General features: G+C 33.3%; 1 pseudogene; it reads right to left on the reverse strand.

Moving 5' to 3' along the window:
- The window catches only part of LOC137614901 (uncharacterized), a 443,986-nt pseudogene extending 439,259 nt beyond the window's left edge, over positions 1–4,727 (reverse strand).
- Between the last annotated feature and the right edge of the window lie 1,407 nt (positions 4,728–6,134).

Raw genomic sequence — 6,134 nt, forward strand, 5'->3', positions numbered from 1 at the left:
GATGCTTGGGATCGATTATAAGTTAGCATAGAGGCTGGGAAGCTGAAGTTGAGATTAGGATACAAGCAGCTTAAGGGAAGTGGATGAAGATAGTGGGAATGGTATGTGATTAGAAGATGGCAATCAGGCTAAAATTCCAGATCTATAGCACAGCACTAAGACCATGTGTTAAAACATGGATTAGAAACGTGGGCTCTAAGACAAAAAGAGGAAGGAGAGTTTGGGATAACAGAGATGAGAATCCTGAGCTGGATTATGGAAATATTACTGCTTGAAAGATTGGGAAAGGATTAAATAAGAAGAATTGCACACGTAGTGAGTATTACAGAGGTGATAAGAGTGTCACAAATGAGATTATATGGACATGTGTTGAGGATGGATGGTGGAAAGGGAGTGATGAGGGCTTGGGAGGAACCTATTAGGGAAGAATATCGAGAGAGAGGCAGAGAAGTAGATGGTGAAATAAGGAGAAGGATGATCTGGAGAGAAGAGATTTGGCAGAAGATTATGTCTTTGATAGAAGACAACCAGGCAGGCCCCTTAATGCAGGGGTAACGGTGAGAAGGAATAAGTCATTTAATTACGTAAATCATACAGTACTGTACTATGCAGTAGAGGTATGCTACAAACAAGTAGCCTACAGAACTATTATATTATACACTGTAATTGTATATATGTATATATATATATATATATATATATATATATATATATATATATATATATATATATATATATATATGCATATATATATATATATATATATATATATATATATATATATATATATATATATATATATATATATATATATATACATTTGTATATATATATATATATATATATATATATATATATATATATATATATATATATACAAATGTATATATATATATATATATATATATATATATATATATATATATATATTTACATTTGTATATATATATATATATATATATATATATATATATATATATATATATATATATATATATATATATATATATATATATATTACTATGTGCTATATATTATGTAGGAAACATCTTTAGTGTGTACAACATATATTTTGCATATAAAACACCTATGGTCATAGATGACATCAAGCTGCTCAGGAAAGATGCTAAGGAAATAGACATGTTAATCCAGATGATAAGAATTGTATCAGGAGATATCAAGGAGATGGAGATTGGAATGGAAAAAGGGAAAGGAAAAGTAATAAGGACGGAAGGTATAAAGCTGCCAAATGGAAATTTCACCAAAGATATAGACTAAGCAGGCTATAGGTACCTCTGGGTAATAGAAGGAGAAGCAATAAAACACCAAGAGATGAAGGAATAGATTAGAAGAGACTACATGCAAAGAATTAAAACTATAGTGAAGTCAAAGCTTGACTTTGAAAATATGGTAAAGACTATAAACATCTGGGTAGGGCCAGTAATTCGGTTCAGTGCTGGAATGGGGGAGTGAGAGAAGTCATACTATAGAAAAACTAAAAAATGAATGAACATGTATCTAGTACTGCACCAAACAGCAAATATTTACCAGCTCTATATACCGCCCAGTGTAGAAGGAAAAGGCCTCATTAGTATAGAAGATTGTGTCAGCATCGAAAGTAAATCACTGGGACAGTACCATAAGACCGGTGAAGATGGATGACTGAAGCGTGCATGGAAAGAAAATTTCTTAAAGGAGGATGAAGAACCAGAAGTGTATAAGGAGAAAACAGGAAAAAGAGACTGGAAGAATGGAAAAGAAAACCAGTGAATGGATTATTCCTGAGGCAAATTGAAGAACTGACCAGTAAGAAAATATGATAGTGGCTACAAAAAGAAGTACTTAAGAATTAGAAATTAAAAACAAGATATATTCAACGAGCAAAAGATGGAACTAACATCTCATTAAAGTGCAGGAAACGTATGGCAAATGAAGAAACCATCATCAATATTGCCTGTGAATATTCAGCACTTTCTCAGAATCATTATAAGAAACGACTTGAGACGGTGGCTAAAGCTCTCCATTGAAGTCTTTACAGAAAATATCACATATGCTGCAGCAATAAAAGGTTTGAACATCAGCCTCAAGCGGTGGTAGAAAAAGATCCGGCTAAACTACTCTGGGACTACAGTATAAGGACAGACATCAACCAGACATCCCCCCTGGTTGACAAGACAACGAAAAAAGTACCTCTTGTAGATGTCACAGTACTGTGGGACTCAAGAGTGAAAGACAAGGGAAGAGAAAAATAGAAAAATACCAAGACTTACGAATTTAATTGCAAAGGCTATGGAATATGCAAGTGGAAGTGGTGCCAATAATCATAGGAGTGCTAGGGACCATACCTAAGACTTTGAAAGGGAAACTTGAAAAGGTAGGCACTGATATAGCCCCGGGAATTGTGCAAAAGAGCATGCTACTTAAAATAGAACATTTAGTGAGGAACGTGATGTATTCCTAAGGAAGCTGAATGTAACCTGGAACCCCACATTAAAAACAACCAGTCTCTTGGTCTATTGTTAACAAATAATAATAATAATAATAATAATAATAATAATAATAATAATAATAATAATAATAATAATAATAGCTATGATTTACTGCAGGATAGAATTTTTCCAAGCCTAAATTTCCATGTATATAAATAGAGCTTGATTCACGAATCACTGACATAAAATCTGTGAGATTCACGTCTTTTCATGGTGTCTAAAAGACATTATAACAAATTGTGAATAAATTCCCATTACTTTTCCTAATTTAACCTAGAAACCAAGCATCAATTCCAGCTGGTGAATGTAGATCTGGAATTGCTGAATCCCGTAAAGTGTTGTTCTCTTGTCCCATGTTCAGTTACTGACTCTTCTTAATTTGTTGAACAAAAACCTGCGGTCTATTAAATTTCTTATTCCTGCCATTATTATTATTATCATTATTATTATTATTATTATTATTATTATTATTATTATTATTATTATTATTATTATTATTATTATTATTATTACTTGCTGAGCTACAACCCTAGATAAAGGCAGGATGCTATAATTATGCCCAAGGGCTCCAACTGGGAAAATAATTCAGTGATGAAAGGAAATAAGGAAATAAACTACCAGAGAAATAATGAACAATAAAAAGGATAGGCTATTAACAACATGAAAATATATCATCATATTAATTTCCGGCACCGTTATTCAATTAGTTTCTTCTATAGGTTGCGTAAGATTTTTCATAATTATGATCATTCTTTGCATTTAGTACCATTAACTGCATACAAGGTATGCGGTTAATTTTAACAACCTTGCCTTCTCCATCTCAAGACTCAGTATTATAAAATATTCTAGAAATTTTATTCTAGGTGTGACCAGATTATGGCATGATTTTCCTAATCTAGCATTTGAATCGGTGAAACTCTTGAATTTCATACTTGTGGACTGCTTATTTCATGCATGCTCGTACACTAACGGATTTGATTGTTAACATCACTCGCTCTTCCCTGCACAGGTAATAAACCATCCTGTATAAACTTAATAGTTCTTGGCTAATGTTTGAATTTTTGTGACGTTCTTGCTCGCAAGACGTAATTATGTTGGCTCAACGTCTGTTTAAAAAAGATTAGTTGTATTCACCTCGCCTCTCAATTATCACCTAACTGGCGCCTCGCACACTTGCGGCAAATGTTTTCATGTTGAGCAAGTTGACATAAGTCTCTCTTCATAGTTTTATATAAAAATCTGTTTTAACGTTGTTACTGATCTTGAAGACATTTTATATCTTTTATTCATTACTTCTCGTATATAGTTTATCTATTTCCTTTTTACTAACTGGGCTATTTTCTTTGTTGGAACTTTGAGCCCTAGGGCTTGTAGCATCCTTTTTTTTTCTTACTTTCCTTTTTCCCCAGCTAGGGATTGTACCTTACCTGCTTTTATGCCGTTACCAGCCTTGGAATAAGAAAATAACACAACTGCAAAGAAAATTTAAAATGGATAAATCTTACCAGAATCTGATGTATCGTAGTTTTCTGCATTATTCCATCCTTGATACGGTTCTCTTACAGATGTTTGTTGTACCTTAATGGCTTCTTCACTCTGTCTTTTGTACAGGAAATTATCCCAGAACTTTATGTTTATTCGCTTTGTGCATTTTAGTTTATCGTTCATCCTAACACGGGATGGTTCTGATTTCTCCATTTATATAAACAACCATAGTAAAACGGGAACACCAAACTGTTCTACAGACTAATCGACAAACCTGGCCGATAACTGCTGTAGCAGTATGTAAACGCTGATAAAATGGTCCTTCTGTGGAAATAAGTATATGTGACCCGTCAAAAAAACACTAAATATTTAGATAGACATGCGCACACACGCATTCAACCCTTCCCTCTCCATATCCTAACTACGTCTGGCAATGCCACCGAGCGTGACTGGAAATATATATATATATATATATATATATATATATATATATATATATATATATATATATATATATATATATATATATATATATATATATATATATATATATATATATATATATATACACACACACAGACACTTGCTCTTTATTATATTAGGAAGATCGTGAGGCCGGTGAACCGAACAAGCACTGTATCTTAAAAAAGTAAAGAAGTATAGATAATAATGTTAAGTTTAGCTCCCATGATTTCTAATAACGTATTTCAGGAACTGCAGGCTTACTCTACACTTTTCTGTTACTTCACTCATTTTGTTTGTTACATTTCATTACTATCAATCATGCTTAAATGGATGTTCAAGAAATGTTTTCAGTCATCAAGACAGAAAAAAAATATATTAGGGAAATGAGAATTAGTGAGCTAAAGACAGCGGTCATTTTCCCCTTAGAGCAACAACCATTTCTTCAGAATATTTACACAATCATAACATCCGTAATGTTTTAAAGCAATAATCACATTTGTAACCTTTTATGAGGCAGTTTTCGAAAAACTGCGTATGAAAACAATACAACTTTATAACTAAGACGGATTAATTAGTGATAATGGTCACGTTTGGTATAGGAAGGAAATCCCAGAATAATATCCAACCCTTTGTCTTACAGGTACTTTGGATTACAAATAGGGCTAAGTGATGTCTGAAATTTATAGTTGTCCTTTGACCACTTGATATATTCTGGCTGTACTGCTGGAAAATTCTTGAGAAATAGTTTATTTTCTACATAGGGAAAGGTTGTCTATAAGGTGAGTATTTCAATATCTAAATACGATCAAATAAAATACATATAAAAACATTCCGCTTTTTTCACTCGTAGGCTACTCTTCTATACGGGCAGCCTTCTCTCCAGTTTACAATTTCTGTTTTGCCTGAAAGCAAATCAATTACGAACAAAATGCTGAATTTTGTTTCTCCAAAGTAATATCTGTGTGAAGAGCCGGAAAAGACTCGGTTCAGCGTATGCGATCACTGGTCAATACGTTACATCTACACCAAGTTCTGTCCGACTAGTGAGAGATCCATTTACGTGTTTGAATGAATCATTGAGCCTGTTTGTAGTCTTCACGCTATGTAACACTTTACGTCTGGCTAGAAACGGTTTTTTTTATTGCGCAAACATACCTACCGACCGATTCATTGCGTCGCCATGGCTGCTAAATAAATTGAAGGGGAAATGATAACGATGGAAATTAGAAAGAAAGAACTAAAGTTTCTTGTAATTCTTGTATTTCATGACCTTGTGCATTAAGTTAAAACGAAACAAATTGCGTAAGAAATTATTTGTTTTGAGTGTTGCCAAGGAAGTCTAGATCTGTTGCATGTTGTAGCACAAACAATGTTTGGGAGGAGGTATGGCCAATCATTTTTGTAGACATTGTCAATCTAGAGAGAGAGAGAGAGAGAGAGAGAGAGAGAGAGAGAGAGAGAGAGAGAGAGAGAGAGAGAGAGAGAGAGAGTTCATACCTCGTTTCATATTACAAATTCAAACATTAGATAGAACCTTGTAAGAAACAAGGGTATGTACCCACTAAACTTCCAGGTGATAAAAGCTGTAACATCCAATATACATTGATGGTGAATATGAAACCAACAAACTCAATAATGGAGAGACTGCTAAGATTTCAGTCTCGATAATTAACCAAATGCAGACTATACAATGTT

Source organism: Palaemon carinicauda, chromosome 21 (genome assembly GCF_036898095.1).
Source record: "Palaemon carinicauda isolate YSFRI2023 chromosome 21, ASM3689809v2, whole genome shotgun sequence".
Classification (NCBI taxonomy): Eukaryota; Metazoa; Arthropoda; class Malacostraca; order Decapoda; family Palaemonidae; genus Palaemon; species Palaemon carinicauda.